At 39.0% G+C, this 21,707-nt stretch overlaps 1 protein-coding gene across 1 annotated transcript in view; it reads right to left on the bottom strand.

The window, feature by feature from the left end:
- LOC129732761 (uncharacterized) overlaps nt 1-21,421 on the bottom strand; it is a 191,028-nt gene extending 169,607 nt beyond the window's left edge. Inside the window, exon 1 of the mRNA XM_055693990.1 lies at nt 21,105-21,421. The gene's annotated coding sequence lies outside the window, so the exon portion shown is untranslated. The remainder of the gene's footprint in view (nt 1-21,104) is intronic.
- Nucleotides 21,422-21,707: the final 286 nt, after the last annotated feature.

Genomic DNA, 21,707 nt, shown 5'->3' with positions numbered 1-21,707 from the left:
CGTGCGTTGAGAGTTCGGGAATCACCGCGAGCCGTGCTGATCGCACACACACGGTAGGTTCGAGGAAAACTAAATATGATTGATTATGATGTGGAGTTTGAGCCGCATAGACTGCCCGAGTTGACAGCTTATCGAGGGCTCTTCAAAGGATCGACACCGACTGCGGTTAGTGTAAATTCTTCTCGGGTGCACAGGAGACAGGCACCACCGGATGGATGCTATGGAATGACTTCACATAACATAGCAAGGAATATTGGCGTATTGGATAGTAGACGCTTTGGAGATGAGACAGGTACGCTTCTGGGATTGTTTGCGAACAAATTATTTTGGAGACCCGCTTCGAAGAATCATCCTTCTTCGCCCTCGGTAGAATAAGTTCTCGGAAAGTTTCGTTGGTCCTTGCTTCGGGAAGAGCCGCACGACGGCTTTGTTTTTTATAGATGCCATTTTTACTTCTGACCAGTTAATCTGTGGTAACTTCAAGAGGAATGCTTTTAAGTTACCGCGAAATGGATAAATAAAAACGAGCCGATTTTCACAGAGAAAAGTTTGTGACCAGTTCCTCGTTTTTTATTCGTAAGAATGATGAATGCGAAAAAACTGAAATCATTTGACAAACCCTTGTCCTATGTTCTTTTACTAACAACGTGGTTTAGGAACGATCGCATACGAGTAATTGTCTAATATTACAAAATTTAAACATGACAGTTACAAAACAAGTCATCGCATTATAAATCCCACCATCAGCTATTTCCTCTGGGCACCTATTTCGGCTGCCAGTCAATCAGGGGGTGAAAATGGATGAAAACATTTGAGACGTGTTGGGACTGCTACGAGAGTGGATTGAATTTCTGTTCCGATCGACCTGGTTGGCTTTTTCCAGCACCGATGTCCTTCGATAAAATATCAAATGTTCAATTCGTTCCATTCCGTTCCATTCCGTGCCACTACTGCAAGAGCTCGAGAGCAGCAGCTGCAAAAGATATTCGGAGGCTCCAGTCACGTTCCGAATCTCGGTTCCACTGCTGATTGGTTTAGATTACGTATGGCACCGAGAACGTTCGCTTACCGACTTGAGGTAAGTTTTTGATGAGAGAGATTTTCGACTGGATTTAGCTGCAAGTTGACCGCATGTTGTTAATTAAAAGGGGGACAGTGTGCAATATCCGGATGAATTGTTTTCTGGTTTGAATGCATCGTAATGAACGATGTAACTCACCCGTTTTGTAATCTGAACATACGACGTTTTAGTCAGTTGAATGATATTAATCAATTTAATATGAAGGATTTGAGTTAATGGTGTTTTTTTTATATAAATTAAAACAGCAAAAAAAATTACTGCCCCATTTTTACAATCTTTTTTCAAACAAAACGTGATTGTTTGTACCTATCTTTAACTTCACCAAAGCTAGTATAATAATAAGTTGTCTGTAAGATAGTCATTCGTGGAACTCTTTCTTTATTTCAATGTTGTACACGTATAAAACATCACTAAAACTAATATACTATTCAACGGATTTCTCTCAGCAATCGATTGATTCACGGATGGCAGGAGGAACGAGGTTTCGATAAGACTCCTTCCTTTTGACACAATAAGTCCTTCTTATAGGAAAATAGACCAGAGAAACATTATTTCCCTCCAGGGAATCGTCTTGCGTCATTGGCACAGGGAGCAAGGACTCCTTTCTCTTGACAGTCTTGACATAATAAGTCCCTCTTAGATGTTGGTACGAGAGGAATGTTGGGTTAATTTCTCTTTCCGGGGAGCTGTAATTTGGCAACACTGGTAAGATGGAAAGAGGCTCGTTATATTAGAGCAGTGTTAAGCTTGAAACGTAAGGGTAGAAAACCTCACACCCAAGTACAGATATAAATAGTAAGCGTGTCACTCACTTCAATAGTGATAGAGGCAAACTTCGATATAAGGTACATTTCGGATTTTAATTTGTACTTTATATCGAATCGTACCTTATATCGAATCATGAAACATTTCCAACAATAGGGCTTCAAATACTTTATTTTGTTGTCTTTTGTCTACGTATAGTTTATTTTGGAAATAGAATCCAACTATAAGTGTAAACCAACCAGGGGCGGACGAAGGCTGATTTGAGCTGCAGGCGAAGGCTGATTTTGCCGCCCCCCCCCTCAAGTTTTTATTTTATATGAAACGCATTTTCTATAGACTCGAAAATTTGATAAGACAGCATGTGTTGTGTTAACAATTCAAAAATTAACTTTTCATGCTTTCAATGTTGCAAATTTTTTATTGTTTCCGACATATCAATTTCTTGAAGCACCTGTCTTTCTATCGATATTATCGCCAAGCCACACAAACGTTCTTGCGACATGGTCGATCGTAGTTACGTCTTTATAAGTTTTAATTTTGAGAAACTTTTCTCGCCACTTGTTACTTACTTACTTTACTCTACTTTACCTTTAAGGCGACAGACCGATTATCAATCCAGTGCCGAATCCAGAATACGTCTTGGGCTGCTATACTTCCAATCGCCCCTAACACCTATTTCGCGTGCATCCTCGTCGACAGCACACATCCAACGAGTGCGGGGTCTACCTCGAAGTCAACGACCTCTATCGGGATTCCTGCTAAATATAGTCTTCGCTTGACGCTCATCCGGCATTCTCGCTACATGCCCAGCCCACTGAAGCCTACCGTGTTTTATCCGCATGACTATATCCACCGATTTGTATGCCTGGTACACTTCATGGTTCATGCGTCTGCGCCAAACACCATTTTCTAGTTTGCCGCCAAGGATTGAACGCAAAATCCTACGCTTAAAAACACCAAGAGCTCGCCGATCAGCCTCTTTCAGCGTCCATGATTCATGGCCGTAGAGAGCCACCGGAAGAATCAGTGTTTTATAGAGTGCAATTTTTGTACGGATTTGCAGACTGAGAGACCTTAGCTGGTTACGTAATCCGTAAAAGGCCCTGTTTGCGGCTGCTATCCGCCTCTTTATCTCAAGGCTAACCTCGTTGTCACATGTCACTAATGTTCCAAGGGAAATAAATTCGTCGACTACTTCAAATGTTTCCCCATCTAGCACCACCGCAGCACCAACCTCCAACGGACTACCACGCACTCTGCCAGCCACCATGTATTTCGTTTAGGCAGAGTTCATGACAAGCCCTTATCTCGCAGCTTCTCGCCTGAGAGGTCCGAAGGCCTCTTCCACTGCTCTACGATTAATACCAATAATGTCGATATCATCCGCAAAACCTAGAAGCATGTGCGATTTCGTAATGATGGTGCCGCTTCTCTGCACACCAGCTCTCCGTATAGCACCTTCCAATGCGATGTTGAACAATAAGTTCGACAGCCCATCACCCTGCTTCAAACCTCCTAACGTCACGAAAGGGTCCGATATCTCACCGGCTATCCTGACGCTTGATGCAGAACCTTCAAGGGTGGCACGTATGAACCTAACCAGCTTTGTTGGTAAGCCATGTTCGAGCATGATCCGCCATAACTCATTTCTCTTAACTGAATCGTACGCTGCCCTGAAGTCTATTAACAGATGGTGCGTCTGTAAGTTGAATTCTCGAAATTTATCGAGGATTTGTCGCAAGGTAAACATTTGGTCCGTCGTGGAGCGTCCCTCTCGAAAACCGCATTGGTACTCGCCAACAAAGGTCTCCTGCAACGGCCTCAGTCTGTGGAACAGGATGCGGGAGAGAATTTTGTACACGGTATTGAGAAGAGTTATGCCACGATAATTGCTACAGTCCAGGCGATGACCTTTTTTGTAGATCGGGCATATGAGACCCTCCAACCAGTCCGAGGGCAATTCTTCATTAGACCACACTCTCAGCATGATCCGATGGATAGCACGATAAGGCTGTTCGCTCCCGACTTTGAAGAGTTCGGCGGGAATGCCGTCCTTCCCAGCTGCCTTGCAGTTTCTCAGCTCTTTCACTGCTTTCTTCACCTCGTCCATGGATGGTGGATCCACAGCTTGACCATCATTCTCAATAGTCATCCTGCTCCTTTCAATTCCACTATTTCCCTCACCGTTCAACAGCACACTGAAGTGTTCCTTCCAACGCCTGGCCACCTCTGTTTCATCGGTTATCAGGTTCCCCTCCCTATCGTTACACATGACAGGAGCTGAAACGTTTCGATTCCTAATTCCGTTGACCTTCTTGTAAAAGCTCCTCGCATCGTGCCTGGAGAAGCAACCTTCCGCCTCCGCAAGAAGACGCTCCCAATGCTGTCGTTTCTTCCGGCGATGGAGTCTCTTTTCAGCGGCTCTAGCATCTCGATATCTACCCGCGCTCTGACGAGTCACAGCCGTGGCCAACATGTGACCCCTGGCGCGGTTCTTCTCCTCCGTCACTCGCTGGCACTCAGCGTCAAACCACTCATTGGACGCAGCTGCCGCAGTTGTACCCAGCACTCCTCGCGCTGTAGTGCTCATCGAACTGTGGATGTGTCTCCTGCGCTTTCATTGTATGTCTTTTCCAGGGGCTCAAAGAACACCACTTGTTACACTAATGGGTAAAGTGAGTAAAATTCTCAAAGATCCAAAAACATTTGAAAAAGTAACAATCAGTTGATTTTTTGTGATGTAGTTTAACGCATTCATTGGAGTCGTCTCAGCTGGCAACATAGGTGATAAAATAACAAGTTCTTGGTGCATTTCATGTTCATCGATGTCACACTCTTTCTTGTGTGTGAGGATTTTCTGTAAATGTAGACAGCTTTTCTCTAACTGATCTGTACTACAACCCATTAAACTGTGAATATCACACAAGAAGCTGAAATTGTTACTGTGATTTTTCATTAACTGGAATCGATCATCGAACGATGCAATAGCTACATCCAATACAGAATAGAAGAAATTCACTTTGAAAGAGAGTTTTTTCGATGTAATTGGTTCATCTGACTGTTCGTATGCAAACTGTTTCTTTATCATTCTCGGCCGAATTCGTGTTTCTGTTTGACACTCCGGATTTACTTCTAAAATGTCGGCACGTTCTTTAGCATCAGTAATGACGCTATTCAAACCTTCATTTCTCATATTTTTCAAAAAGTTTTAAACGCTGCCTATCAAGTCTATAGTGTTTTCGAGACTGCTATTTATTTTTTGAAGGTACTTACTCACTAAATTGATTTTGAACAAAATTGAATGCCAGGCTACTAAACTGCATAAGAATTTGATTTTTTTAATTTTTTTTGCTAGGCTTTTTGCAGTATTTCTTGCAAACGCATCTTGCTTCAGATCCTCGATTGCTTCATATAGGGCATAATAAATTTCTCCTATATTAAACCTCAAGGGAGTGACAGCATCAATTCGACTTTCCCAACGCGTTCCACTCAGAGGCTTTACCGTAAGAGAAGTAATGTGTTTTTTGAACGGTGAGTTGAAGCAGAAAAGAAGTTGAAAATTTCTTGCACGACACTGAAAAAGTCTACTGCATCAAAACATGACTTGGCACCATCGCTAACAACAAGATTGAGAGAATGGTTGCTGCATGGAACGGATTGACTTTTACAAAAATTGATTTTTACAAAAAAAGTTTAAGATAATTAGTTTAAGAGATTATGACAGATCTCGACGTTTCATGTATTTCTAAGACCATTTTTTTCAATATCGAACATTTTACGAACTACTTGTGCATATTTTATCGGCCGAAAAAGTGAAACTTTGACCGCTTCGAGGCACCACTTTTCGAAGTCCGACTGAGCTGAAATTTTGCAAGAAGACTGTGGCATGTGGAGTGTTAGTACAACGTTAGTACATGAAAATGTGGATGGTCGCGTCGCACGTGAATGGAAATCCTGCTAGAAAGAGAAAAAAATTCCTCGTCGCTTAAAAAATAAGCACACGCATTAGCCGTCTGTTTGCCGCCCCTCGATGATTGACGAGCAGGCGACCGCCTGCTTCGCCTACGCGTTAATCCGCCCCTGAAACCAACTTGCTTTAAGTACAATTCATATCAGATAGTTTTTTTTATTTTTAGGAGACTTTTAGCCGCATCAAAAAAATAAGTGGACTAGAGCATTGAAAGGTGAAAAAATGTCAAGCCGTTCTGCATGGCCGCAACTACGGGGGGCTAGGGGGGGCTTCAGCCCCCTCTAGAAAGTGTTTAACCCCCCTAGAATTTTCCAGAGAATGATTGTATTCAATATAAATACATTCCATACTACTTATCAGTGCATCAAAATCAACACAAATTGAGACGTCGTCATTCATTGGCTAAGAACTAGTTCTGCACCCAGGATCGTTTCTCAAGCCTTGCTCTCTTACTCACCTTACCAGTCAGACAAGAGCTGTAGTAACTCGTGCTGTATCAAGAAGTTGTCGCCATTTTACTCGGTTTTGGGCTGTGTTTCACCAGGTGCGCAATGGGGTTCTCTCCAAGCAGCGCTGTCGCCGTTATCCGTCGTCCGTTTGTACTCCACCGTAGATAGTCCACAGTACCTTCCGTTCGAAAACACCAAGAGGACTTCCGTAGAGGACTACCGGTTATATCAGAGTTTTGTAGTTTTTTGTATTGAAGTAGTCATATCCGATCAGCACTGTGATTGGTGCGTACGTATATAATGTCTGTGAAGAACGGGCCGTCGATGAGAACGTGGTCAATTGTTTTGCTGTACGTTGGTCGAGGAAAGAAGGGACTTTGGACTGCCAGCCCGTGGGAAGCTGCGAAGTTGGTGCATATCTGGCCGTTGTCGTTCGTCACGGTGTACAGGCTGTGCGGGCCGATCACCGACTTATATAAGTCTTTCCTTCTGTTCATGTCCCCAATGACGATCTTGATATCTCTACGCGAGCAGCTATCGTAAAGTTTCTCCAGCTGTGCGTAGAACGTTTCTTTTTCTGCATCAGGTCTTCCTTCGTGAGGGCAGTGCACATTGGGAATAGTGTAGTTGTAGAACCAGCCTTTTATTCTCAACAAACACAACCTGTCGCTGATTGCCTGCCACTTCATCACACGACTCTGCATCCTGCACAGCACTATAAAACCGCTACCAAGCTCATTGGTTGTGCCACCGCTTTATTGGTACTGTGCCTTGCGGTCACAAGTCCACCGTACCTTCTCTCCTTTCAGGCAAAGCTCCTGGAGCGCAACGATATCGAAGTGGCGGGATTCTAGCTGATTCAGCGGAATCCAGTCGACATCCGGGGCGTTGAGCGATCTACTGTTACATGTACCGAGCTTCTAATCGTCGTCCTTATTTCGTCGGCTGGGTCATTGCCTATTGTTCCTGTTCGTTTTGAATTCTTGATTATTCGTAGTATGCTGCCTTACTTGGGCTGCGATGCCTAGTCTCGCGACGGGGCTGCCGCCATAGGTGCAGCTGGCGAGACACCGCATTTCATAGTTCAGCCGTTCGGTCCGGATCAGTCGCTGTTTGAGCCGCCCCTAGCCTGTGGGGTTCAGACAAGCTGCTCTCTAAGGAGAACAACTACACGCAAAACTTTTCCTTATTACTTTAGAAGCAATAGCGTAAAATTGCCTTTTGGGTAACAAACCTATTATTTTAAAGGCAATAAAATTCTTCCCCAGTCAAGTAACAACACATACTGCCATATATTTAGCACGTGTTACGGGAGTACGACTATCTAATAATGGTCGTTTCAACCACATGCAAGTTTTTTTCTGTCCATCTCAAGCAAAAAAAAAAATCACACACCGTCGCATATGTTGCACATGTTACAAGTTTCTTCAATCTCCAATTCATCCGGTGTGCGTGTTCTAGTTCGCATACGGAGTAGAGAAAAAATATGACATGAGCTGCCAAGCAGCATTTTCCCCGTCATAGAGTATGCAAACGTTGATGATTTCAAAGACTTGAAATGCGTCTTGAAATCACATCACGATCTGTAAACTGCGTTAGAGAAAAACAAAAACATTCGCTTTCCTGCAAGATATCTAAAACACATACTCATTGGTTCATGGAAACTCATTTGCACCTGTTTGAAAATACAATACTCGTGCCTAACCAGACATTATTCGCAACTTCGGCAACTCTGGTCAGACAGTATTACATATTTCCATTTCAAGTAAACACTGGGAGACGAAACGAAAGTGTTTCTAATTAGACATTTAAGGTTGACGGGTAAGGTTCTCATTATGTGTGGATGAATGGTACAAAAATGAACCTGATCGTTGCATCAATACAAATGCAGCGAGTGAAGTCTTGCTAACACATGCATTGCGAGGCTTGGCTGTATGTTCTCTTCCAGAAACACATACAAGCGTGTGGCCGTCATAATTTTTATTACTTTTTGTTTGTTACTCTTTGTGTATAATGCGCAGTCATAGGACACAATAAGTAATAAAAAATTGTCCTAAAGTAATAAAATGTTCCCCGTTGGCGTTGGGTGTACCCCTTTCCTGTCAGCATACGACCAAATTCCCACCGGTTCACCGGTTTTCTCTTGGTTGTTCGTATCACAGTCGGTAACACGTGGAGGTAGGAATAGGGCATTATGCCTTGAACCACACTGGGGTCTATTTTATTCCAGCTAGTACGGGTGTGCTGTTAAAAAGCACTGCCCAGCCATTTACCAAACCTGGCTCTCCTCAATATCAAATCAGTGTTGCTGAAAGAGGTTGGCGTTGACGCTGTGTTCAAGATATTCAGTACATCTTCGGAGATTTTATCCCGAAGTGATTTTTTCTGCTGTTACGACACTATTTTAAGCGTTATTGAATAAGCATATTAAAACTCCTTTTACCGTTTTTTTTTAAATTTCATACATGAAAACTAGCCCCCCTAGAAATTTTCCTTAGTTGCGCCCATGCCGTTTAGTTATCATTACTAGTTTTTATTTACCATTTATTTACAAACATAAATTTTTTTATCGAAACTTCTTCTTTTTTTTCTTGTTGTTTTTTAATTTTTGGTCTGATGTATAAGAACCATGAATATCGGATTACGGATTGAGATCTTTTTCAATTATTTTTCCATCCTTTAGGATTTCGAAACTTGCATTTTTCTCGTTGAATTTTAAAATGACCGTTTGAACTAACTTTTCATTACACATAAAAATGGCCCAGAAATGCACTTTGCATAGTGGTTGCCATTTGAATGCTATAGTGTATTCGACATTTTTTTTTATATCTCAAGGAGAAACTCTTGATGCAAATAGATTTTTGATTAATCTGCCTAAAAGTGAGATGAAAGTTTTATTTATTTTATTATTTATCGAATCAAAGTGAAATCACTAGTAAAGTTGTAGGTAATTTTATGTAGAAAAACTTTGCTAAAAACACTTTAGATCTATCTCATGAAAATAGACCACATACAGGTGTCTTCCAGGTGGTATCGAGGTACGACGGTGACCTAACAAGCCAGTCGTCGTAGGCTCGAGTCTCGGCTCAGGAGAGACTGTTAGTGTCAGTAGGATCGTAGCCCTAGCCCCGCAATTGTCACTGTACACTAAACAGTCGGCTGCGAAGTCTGTGTATAAATAAATAGAAGATCAAGTTCCGAATCGGAATGTAGCACCAAGGCTTTGCTTTGCCTTGCTTTTTACAGGTAGTTTTATACACGCACATTCTCAAAATGTCTAAAAAACAAATACCATTTAACTTTTTGGCGTGTGATTTCAGAGGCCTACTATGTTCTAGACATTTTTTCATATTTTAGAAATACATTACTCTGCCGAACATACTTTAAGCACAATTTAAACTTTTTCCTAGGTTCTACGACGTTTTTGATAAAAATACTCGTTTTTAAATCAAAACTTGTTTCAGCTGAGAGGGTGTTGAAGTGCGGTTTATGAAAAAAAAAACTGGGTTTAGAACATTTTTTTAAGCATTGTATTTAAAATTTCAAACAGATTATTCAGGGGTCGAAATTTAAGTTAATTTTTTTATCAGCTCCCCCGTTCCCACCCCCACTATACCATGTTTTCTCGGCAAAATTAAATTTTTGTACGTTATTTCAAACTTCCGCTAAGTGTAACGTAATTTATGGACACTCTCTAAATAATTAATAGTAAGCAGAGATGTTGACAAGATAACCAACATGTTGTTTATAGAAGCTTTCAAAACAATTTCGGAGTTATTTGTTGCATAATATAAATATGTACCTTATATCGAGGTAAAATGTACCTTATATCGAGTGACGCTATATCGAAGGTACCTTATAACGAGGGTACCTTATATCGAAGTTTGCCTGTACTCTATATAATGAAGTGCGGAGTATAGAAAACACAATAGAATCACAATATAATAAATGTCTCTGGTTGCAGTGATGAGTCCACACAGAGAAAAATAAATCTTACATGGAAGTAAATATTTGGCCGGGTTGCAATCGTAACGTACATTGGGCTGCCAGTACTTCACGATATGGTCCACTAGGGGAGGACAAAAAATAAATGCACTTTTCGTGATCTATAAGGGTCCTATAACAACTGTGTAACTTTTCAGATCGATCGGTGAAACTATATTTTTGCGCCCGATTTTTAAAGTTTCCATACGATTTTATACGGGAAAATACACTTTTTCAAAACTTATTCTCTAGAGACGTCCAGTTGGCTCCTAAAAATATATTAATACACGGTATTTGTAAGAAATTTTCCTAGGAAAAACTCCTCTAAAGACCGTAAGGCGCTACGAAGCTTGTAATAAAAGTTATTCGCCCCAAACTGATTGAATGTCTGATGATCGGCAATTCTGCTATATCAAGGAGTTGCTTCTGTTCAATCCGCACTGTTGGAAGAATATGTATCGAAACAAGACAAAGGTCTTTTCCATTCATATTCGTTTGAATGGGAACGACTTCAAATTTTTTAAAAGAGGTCGATTCTGTAAAAGGAATAACACTTTTTGATTCCTAAAAGTACCCCTCCACACTGTGAGTCTCGGCCTCGATGAATTATGTTAAAATCGTGGCTATTGAGTAGGTTATTCGAATTGAGAAAAGTTTCACAAAGAGCAAATGCGTCACAGTTATATGTGTTTATCAAATGTGAAAAAAGATCAAATTTGAGGATGATACTTCTGCAATTCCACTGTAGTACGGTGATCAAATTCCTAACCTCCTTCGACGTATTAGTAATCGAAGGCTATAATAGCTGAAATGAGGGGCCAAGATGTTGCAAGTTGTTTTAAAAATGTTTTCACTGTAGCGAGGAGGGCAAGAAGGAAACTTTGAAGGGGATTTGGGTTGCCAAAAGTTTTAAATATCCAGTCCACAATATTAGAAAATTTTAAGAACCCTTTTTCTTTCGAATTCTCTGGTCGAGGAATGAGTGCACAAGGGGGTTTTTGGTGTCCTGGAAAGCGGTAGATATTCCAGGTTTGATTCGAAATTCTGAAAACCAAGGGGTACCAGCTTCGGTTTTTCTTCACCGTTTCCTTTTTGTGTTGATCCTCCTATGATTCCGCTAGGGGTCATCTTGCGGCCTTTGCGAGAAATATTAGGAGAGTTTATCATTCTCCTCTCCCTAGATTCTTCTGGGAAGGCATAAGAACACCCTTCGTCGGGATCGTCAGATGTACCCTCATCAGTTGGCAAAACGGAAAAAATGTTCCCTGTCGAGAGTGACTCAGCTCTCTTCGGCATATCTGCAAGAGAGCGCTTTTATTGTTCATTTAAGGAACGCTCTATTTTTTCCGTGCGCTTTTTGTACGCGGGACATGCCGACAGGTTATGCCTAATGCCATTGCAATAAAGACACCTCCGCATTTACTGCAGCGTGCCTTGTTGCAGCAGTAGATGGCTGTATGTCCTAGCTGCTTAGAGTTCTGGCAGTGCATGATCCGCGGTACAAACAGGCGTACAAGTAGACGTACCCTATCCAGAAAGATGTAGTTCGACAATGCAGATCCGGCAAAGATCACTCGAAAGGAATCCGAAGGTAAGAATTTCTTCTTCCCTTTTTCGATGGATACCGAGTGCAATTGCTTGCAATCCAATATCTTGACATTTTGCATCATGGGGTTTTCAAACCAGCCAGCTCCATGACGCGAAATGTCATCGACTGTGAGATTCCCTTCGGTAACCACACCGTCGATCTCTACATCCTTGGCAGGAATGTACACGCGATACTCCCTCGTAAAAAGCTCGTAACTAGCAATCGCGTTTGCTTGCTTCAAGTTACTCACGACAACTCGCAGTTTGTTTGGTCTCACCTTTGTGATTTCGGTTACGTCCGTAAACTGTTTTGCCAGATCTTTGCCGATTTGAATGATATTCAATGGTTTATTTGCTGGCCGGAAAAAAAACAACGTAGGGACCCTTCGAAACATCCGGGTGGCGAAATGTGAAGCATATTTCTTCAATATCCTTGTATTGTCCTGCCATCTAATTTTCTAATTTTCAATATCCTTGCACGGTGCAGCCCTACACTTTTCAACCTCTTTATTCGGTGCTGCCATCTAGTTTTAATTTTTATCAGGCGGATTATGCACGATAAATAAATTTTGCTAATACGCGCATTTAAGTCATCAGATGGTAGCGCTATACATTGTAAAGGTGTCGTGAGCAAAATGAATGAAAAAACTGGAACTCAGCTACTGTAAACTGGGGTGACTCTGATCAGCGGGTGACTTTGATCACTCTACCCTTTTTTGAATTTGTGATAAAAGCGCTCGGATAGCTTGATATTTGTCGTAATCTTTACGAATTATGTTTAGATATGTCTACATTGTAACTATCCATGCATTTCCTGCTATTAAGGAGGGGGGGGGGGGCTTTAGGATTTTGAGGGTTCAAAAAAAGTGATTTTTTTATTGCATTCTTGACGAAAGTTCTATATTCTATGGTCCCGGCATTGATGATTTTATGTGAGTAAAATAAAAAATTAATAGCTTACTAAGTTTTATCGGGGTCTTTTCGCTACGAAAAACTTTAAACGCGTTTTTCTCAAATCGATGTTTTTTGAGTCGGTGCACTCTGTATCTCAATATCTATTCAACCGATCGTTCTCAAATTTTTTACAGTATTTCCTTACATAATTTATGAGGTAACCCTGTTGAGATTTTTTCGTTTTTGATTTAATTTTTTATATTATTAACAACAATAGTCATGAATTTAGGCCAAAAATCGGTATTTTCACTTTCAAGTCTTGTAAAAAGTTCAAAAATTTAAAAAAAATGGAAAAACTCGACAGAGATACCTAGAGGGACATAAAAATTGAAGGAAAAACTTTGGTTATTTCATTTCAGATGATCCAGTGCTGAGGTATGACGTGCACCGCAAAAAGTATTTTTTCTGAGGCGCCTGCGAAGAATTGCTGCCATTCGGTCAATTTTCAATATTTTTCAACCAATATTTTACAGAATATAGTTCAATTACTACTCTTTAATGTACAATAATCAGAAATAAATTTACTTTCACCGTACGCCCAAAAAAAAATCTGTAAAAACCTGTTTTTTTCTGCCTTCAAGCAGAACTGTTGCTAAACTTTTACAGTAGTGACTGGATCTTGCTCAATGCATGCCAATACTCATTTGGAAAATATCAAATAATTTGGTATTCAGTACATTCCTAAAATATTTAGGATATATTCAAAAAAGTGATCAAAGTCACCCCAGTTCACGGTACCTTGTTCAAGTCATCTTTGCTCGTACGCAACACATTTGCACAAATTTGATCAGATCAAAATGGCGGCCAACTCGATCATCAGAATAACAGCTGTGTTGCCGAAACTCTGCAACGAGCAAAATTCGTGCCGAGATACCAGCAGGGGCGGACGAAGAGTAATTTGAGCTGCAGACGAAAACTTATTTGGCGCCCTATTGTTAAGTTTATGTTATGAGCATTTTAATTTTTTTTTTAAAGGGGGGATTTGTTAGTAGCTTAAGTATTTATGATAAATATTAGTAAATAATGAGTATGTGTGTCCAATCACAAATGGTGACTTCTCAACACTGTTAGAAATTTGTAATTTTAATTGTTAGGATTTGTTTGCTTTCGCAATTAGGACTTATCATTCGTAGGGATTTAAACCTACTTGTCAGAAAAAGGGGAAGTAAACTTACAACTAACTAAATTGCTAACTTATTGGCTATAAAGAGAGCTTATCGTAGCAATTGAGGATTGCAACGATTTTTGTCGAAAATTGTTAATAATTTTATTTGACATAGCTTCTAATGGTTCAACACCAGTAAGTCTATGTAATTCGAGTGTACCAAACCAAGGAGGACGCTTCAAAATCATTTTCAGAATTTTATTCTGAATTCTTTGAAGCGTTTTCTTCCTTGTTGAACAGCAACTTGACCAGATCGGTACAGCATAAAGCATTGCTGGTCTAAAAATTTGTTTGTAAATCAAAAGTTTGTTCTTTAAACAAAGTTTAGAATTCCTGTTAATGAGAGGATATAAACATCTCGTATATTTGATGCACTTGGCTTGTATACTCTCAATGTGCTCTTTGAAAATAAGTTTTTTATCATAAATTAGTCCCAAGTACTTAACCCTATCGGACCAACTTAAAATAACCCCATTCATCTTGACAACGTGATTATTGTTTGGCTTGAGAAAAGAAGCCCTAGGCTTATGCGGAAAAATTATCATTTGAGTTTTAGAAGCATTGGGAGAGATTTTCCACTTTTGCAAGTAGGAAGAAACAATATCTAAACTTTTCTGCAATCGACTGCATATGACTGCATTGCATATGACTTTTACGGAAATGCTTGTGTCATCGCAGAACAATGACTTTGTGCATCCTGGAGGCAAATCAGGAAGATCTGAAGTGAATATGTTGTACAGGACTGGACCCAAGACTGAACCTTGAGGTACACCTGCTCTGACAGGAAATCTATCAGATTTTGAATTCTGATAGACAACCTGCAGAGTTCGATCAGTAAGATAATTTTTTAAAATTTTGATTAGGAAAATTGGAAAATTAAAAGTTTGCAATTTCGCAATCAAACCTTTATGCCAAACACTGTCGAATGCTTTTTCTATGTCTAAAAGAGCAGCTCCAGTGGAATAACCTTCAGATTTGTTAGCTCGTATCATATTAGTAACTCTGAGCAATTGATGAGTTGTGGAATGCCCATGGCGAAATCCAAACTGTTCATTTGCAAAAATTGAATTTTCGTTGATGTGTGACATCATTCTGTTAAGAATAATTCTCTCAAACAGTTTACTTATTGAAGAAAGCAAACTGATTGGTCGATAACTTGAAACTTCAGCTGGGTTCTTATCCGGTTTTAAAATTGGAGTAATTTTTGCATTTTTCCATAATTTGGTAAAATATGCAATTTTGAAGCAGCAATTGAAAATTTTCACTAAAAATTCCATTGTGCTCTCAGGGAGATGTTTGATTAGTATATTAAAGATTCCATCGTCACCAGGTGCTTTCATATTTTTAAAATTTTTAATAATTGATTTAATCTCATTCAAGTTAGATTCAATTATTTCTGCAGGTAAAAAATTCTGGGAAGAAATTAAATCAAATTGACGTGTGACTTCATTTTCAATTGGACTCACAAAATTCAAATATGAGTTATGAACACTCTCAAACTGCTGAGCAAGTCTTTGAGCCTTTTGTTCATTGGATACAAGAAAACGTTCACCATCTTTTAAAACTGGAATAGGCTTTGAAGGTTTCTTAAGAATCTTCGACAGCTTCCAAAATGGTTTTGAATATGGTTTCAATTTTTCAACTTTAGTCTCAAAATTTTGATTTCTCAGAAGAGTAAATCTATGTTAAATCTCTTTCTGTAAATCTTTATAAATAGTTTTAAAAACAGGGTCACGAGAACGTTGATATTGACGTCTGCGGACATTTTTCAAACGAATTAGAAGTTGAAGATTTTCGTCAATTATTGATGAATCAAATTTCACTTGAGCCTTTGGAACAGAATAATTCCTGGCATCAACAATTGCACATTTTAATGCTTCCAAAGCGGAATCAATATTCACTTCGTTTTGCAAATCAAGCTCATTATTGAAATTTCTCTCAATATGAGTTTTGTATCTTTCCCAATTAGCCTTGTTATAATTAAAAACAGAGCTCATAGGGTTTAAAACTGATTCATGTGATAAAGAAAAAGTTATTGGAAGATGGTCAGAATCAAAGTCAGCATGTGTGATCAAATCACTACATACATGACTTTGATCTGTTAGCACCAAATCAATTGTTGAAGGGTTTCTTACAGAAGAAAAGCATTTAGGACTATTCGGAGACAAAATAGAATAGTATCCTGAAGAACAATCATTGAATAAAATTTTGCCATTGGAATTACTTTGAGAATTATTCCATGAACGATGTTTAGCGTTAAAATCGCCGATTATGAAAAATTTCGAACGATTTCTGGTGAGTTTTTGTAAATCACCTTTAAAATAATTTTTGAGCTCGCGTGTGCATTGAAATGGTAAATATGCTGCGGCAATAAATAAAATCCCAAGTTCAGTTTGAACGTCAATTCCCAAAGCTTCAATAACTTTCGTCTCAAGATGGGGAAGAGCACGATGTTTGATTCGGCGATGAATAACAATTGCAACTCCACCGCCGGAACCCTGAATCCTATCATATCTATGAACCACGTAATTGGGATCATATTTTAATTTTATGTTAGGTTTCAAAAATGTTTCAGTAATAATTGCAATATGCACATTATTTACTGTTAAAAAATTAAAAAGCTCATTCCCATTGGCCTTCAATGAGCGAGCATTCCAATTTAATATTTTAATTGTTTTATTTAAAATCATTGCTAAATTTTAAATTAGAAACAATTTTAATAGTAAAATTTGTGCCTATTTGAATGGCTTCAAACATTGATTTTGCCTGCAACATGGCGTTCATAAGATCGAACATTGCCTGTTGCAAAAAAGAAAGTTTACCTGCCGTAATAGGCCCCAGGCAGTTGACACTAGAAAAAATATTTTCGGCAGCAATATTAGCTGGAGCAATAGGTGTACAATTATTTTCTAGCGTGTTTTGCTTACCCATATTAACGGTCATTTTCGAACTGCCAACACTAGGCGGTATAATGTTCGAACTACCTGTAACCTGTGCATAAGTTAAACGGGTATGCAAAGGAGTAGGTAAACTATGCGTCACTGGTACGCGTGGAGAATTTTGTTTTGAAGTTGGTTTTAATTGAGAAATTGAATTTTGTTTACCTTGCCTTGCCTTAACAATTGCTAAACGGACTAGGCATTGATAAAAATTTGACATATGGTTGCCGTTACAATTCGCAAAGCGAAAATTTTTACTCTCTTTCACAGGACATGTGTCCTTTTTGTGAGAAGAGTCTCCACAATTAAGACATTTTTGGTCCATGTTACAGAATTTGGAACCATGGCCATAACGTTGGCAAGTACGGCATTGGTTGATATGTATTTCACCTCCGCCATACTTCCTATAAATTTCCCACTTTACACGCACATTATACAAAGCATGTGCTTTTTCAAAAAAAATTAAGTTGTTAACCTCATTGCGGTTAAAATGAATTAAATAATTAACTAGGGAAATTCCAGTTCTCTGACTGTTTTCGCCTCGTGATTTTTTTTTTCATTAGAATTACTTGGGTAGGGGCTATGCCAAGTAATTCTGTTAAAGTAAGTTTGATCTCATCAACGGTTTGATCGTTGGTGAGACCTTTCAAGACAACCTTGAACGGCTTGGCGTTCTTGGTGTCATATGTAAAAAATTTGTACATCTTGTCAGTTAAATACTATGAGCATTTTTAAAGAAGTAGGCACTAACAGGCAGTTTTTGAGAAGTTGATAACCTGCCGAACATTCAAATTATTATTATCATTTAAGTTTTAATTTTTAAAATTTTTCGCTCATTTGGCGTCCTTCGATGATTGACGAGCAGGCGACCGCCTGCCTTCGCGTTAATCCGCCCCTGGATACCAGTAATGTTTTTGCTGACCTCGGGATCAAGAGTGTTTAACGATAAATTCGCCAAAAATAAAGACGAGATTTGTCAAGTTTAGTTTTCCGGCGAAGTCTCGGTAAAATGATTTGACGATTTATTTTTATTTTATTCATCTAATCATTTGCTACCTAATGATAGTTTTCAAAGCTTGTGCAGATCAGTTTAATTTATTTTTATTTAATTCAATTGAGCAAAATACAATTTGCACGATCTTTTAAATGTTGAGTAACTTATAGTTCGTTTGCACACGTCTGGCAGGCGGTTCCATAAACAGACACTACGATGGCGGAAAGCTTTTCTACCAATATCGGTAGCACATCTGGTTAAAAGAAGATTTCTTGATCGGGGTAGTTGAGAAAACGTGTAAAATCTCGAGAAATACGGAAATCCGTCAAAAAATGTTTTGTAGGTCTGAGTGCATAGTCTAAAATCTAAGTAGTTTTGGAAGGTAAACCCAACTAATGATTTCTGGTAACTAGAAATGTGATCAAACCGGCGAATGTTATGTACATAGTGGGTGCAGAATTGGAAGCCAATTTTAATTTTACCGAAGTTTTCGTGAGAAACATTTGCCATAATCGAATAAGAGATCTAGCGAGTTGTAACCGGATAGCCTGACGAGTGAAATGCCGCAATGCAACTAAAGATTACATTGACCCATATACTTTTTTACATGCCGCCGATACTTGCACATCCCACTTCATATGATTGTCCATGAGTATACCCAGAGAAAAAGCGATGATATCTTCTCCAACTTCAATACGAGAGTCTACATTGAGAACCATTCGTTTCGTTTTAAATACAATTGCTTGAGTTTTTTAGCATTTAAATTAATGCTATTGAAGTTACTCCAATCAGTAGTCTTTTCAATATTTAAATTGACTTTATCGACAAGATCATCAATTTCGATTAAGGCTTCCAATAAAGCGAGTATCACGTCAACATATTCCTATACACACTCCTTCATTGACCTGCATTTGGATGCGGCCAGATTAAGGTCACCAGTTTTTACACATTGAGGATGGAGTCAGTCCCAAGCATCATCCGTTGGTTTTCTGTGTAATTACAGCTGATCTGGCAATAACGGAGTAGCAACCGCAGGCGGTCAATAATGCTCATGCTCAAGATCATCATCTCATTTAAGCTTCCGAAGATATACAATTGAAAACCGTCTGCGTATAAATGAAATTGACAGTACGACAACTGCTCTGGAAGATCATTTATAAACATCGAAAATAAGAGCGGTCCCAGAATTGTTCCTTGTGGGACACCGCTAGTTACAGCAGACAAATCAGATTCAGCATTATCAAACTCTACATACTGTGAACAGCCCGAAAAATATGAGTAGATTAGTTTGATAGCGGTATTTCCAAGCGAGAGCAAATTTTTCAATTTTGTACAAAGCAGATTATGGCTTATAGAGTCAAATTCTTTGTTGAAATCCAACAGTACTAAAACCATCACAAGTTTTCGATCCAATGCACAACGAATGTCGTTGTCTATTTTGATGAGGGCAGTGGTAGTACTGCAGTGTTTGCGATATCCAGACTGAAAAGTACATAATAGTTGGTTGTCCATTAAATAGGTATTCAGTTGTTTCGCAACTAAACTTTCAAAAATCTTTGATAGAGCGGGCAGAATACTGATTGAACGGTAATCAGAGTCAATGGAAGGATTGTCGGTTTTAGCGATTGGAACAACGCTATATTCCAAGCACAAGGAAAAGAAGACGATGTAACAATTAAGACGAATACAATTAAACAAATCGGTAACAAAAGGACTTTTTGAGGATATGCAAAGGAAAATGATCAGTTGCAGTAGAATCGCAACAAGCTGAACTAAATTTAGCCAGCACTTCATCTTGAGATAGGCCCCTAAACGAAAAATTGTCATTAGTAACGTCCGGCGTATAGTCGTGCGGAAAAGAAGGATTGAACTGAGATACGAAGAATGTATTAAGCGTCGAGGCACTGATATCTCCTCCACCAGCTTTGAAAGTTACATCCTTGAGACCGAGCCGTTCAATGTTACTCCAAAGCTTTTTTGCCGAAAGCTCAGGACTGAGGTGGGAAGAGAAAAATTCTTGTTTGGATCTCTTTCCGATCGACTATGTTTCTTAACGGTGTGAAATTATTCCATTTTCTAGGGCATTGCTTATTTTCTTTCCAACAGTTGTATGCATCAGATCGGTTTTTGAACAACACATTCAAATTCTGAGTAATCCAAGGAGAATTTGGATCGATGGTGGTTCTCTTTTTCAAAGGAGCGTGTAGATCGATAATTGACAGAAGTGTGCTATTAAATATAGCTAGTTTAGTAATAGTTTATTTGACACGGCAGCGTGAATATAGCTAGTTTGTCGTTAATATTGCTACATCGGTACATTGCACCAAGATCAGTATTAGCCAAATCTTCTATGAACCGGCGATAATTAATTTTGTTATATTCACGAGCGGAGCGTTGAACTTTTACACTATAGTCGAAACAGATTAAGTCATGATCGCTAATGCCACCAAAGGAAGAGTTGTATAAATTTAGTATGTTACGAGTACGATTTCCAGCAACTAAATCTATCCATGATTGTAAACAGTTTGGTCGATGGCAAGTGGGTGGTAAAGGAATAACTTTATCAAGCTGATTTGCCAGTATTCACGTTGAAGGATCGGTAGGTTTGAGTAAGTTAATATTCAAATCTACCATAATCAGAATATTAGGTTCGTGAGACGATAGTTCAGTTATCAGTTCAAACACTTTATTTAAGCTGGAAACAGAAACATCCGTTGGCCTGTAAATAATTCCACAAACTGTTCTGAGGTTATGAAGTTTTACAAAAACGTTGTCGATTTCACTTCCTTTTTGAGACTTCGATACGACCGCATATTTTAACGATTTGTTCAGATAACGAGCGACTCCTCCGCGATTTTTGGTTCCACTTAAACGATCTGAGCGAACGATGCTAACGTTGCTTATATGTATCGATCTATTAGTATTTCTTACTTTTAGCCACGTTTCTACCACCCCAAAAACAGTTATTTGCGTATTTTCAAAAAATGTCCGGTAATAATCTATACTATTTAAAAGACGAGCATTATGAAATGGAAACTTTGCAAAATTGCGCGATTTGTTGGAAATCAATCGTCTCAAGTTTGTATCAGAAATTCCACTAACTTTTGTGATAATTTCCATGCAAATGTTTATATCTTGACCCACCGAGACGTGGGCATCAGAAGCAATTTGGTGCGAAAGTAAACTGTTTAGACTGATTGGTGCAGTGTTACTTACAGTTGATCTGATTTCCAAGAGCGGATCCTCACCGCGGAGTTGTCGATTTTTGGTTGAAATTCACGTACAAGCCAGTAAAAGGAATCTCCAACGGCAGTTTCTAAATCAGCCGTTACTGATATTTCAAATGAGACGAATGTCAAATCATTGAGACGCTTGCCTTTAGGTACCAGTTTCACGCATTCACCGTTAAATTCTTAGTGCTGAGAGTTTCTCGAAGATACTCGATGACATCTTCTTCAAATTGCTCGATGTAAAAAGGAGTGACGTAAACCACAATCATACACGAGTTTTTTATGTTCTATTATTTTCGAGTTACTGTAGCTATCGAATTGGTAAACTGTAATTCTCAAAACTAAGAAAATTAGAACAAAACAGCTCAAAACACAACACACCTCATATTTGCGCAGCACTCAAACGAATTCGCTTGTGTTTACATGTGTGATCAGCTGACGTTTTAATGCTGCAAACTCATACAGTATTGCCAGTTTATTTTGCTCGTATGATTCGAAGAGATAATTGCGCACTTTTACCCTTCGCTACTCCATGTAGTTTTACGTTAACTTTGCAACCATTTAATAGCGAATTTCTTTATTCCACGGG

This window comes from Wyeomyia smithii, chromosome 1, assembly GCF_029784165.1.
Source record: "Wyeomyia smithii strain HCP4-BCI-WySm-NY-G18 chromosome 1, ASM2978416v1, whole genome shotgun sequence".
Classification (NCBI taxonomy): domain Eukaryota; kingdom Metazoa; phylum Arthropoda; class Insecta; order Diptera; family Culicidae; genus Wyeomyia; species Wyeomyia smithii.
This window is presented reverse-complemented; position numbering and strand designations above follow the sequence as displayed.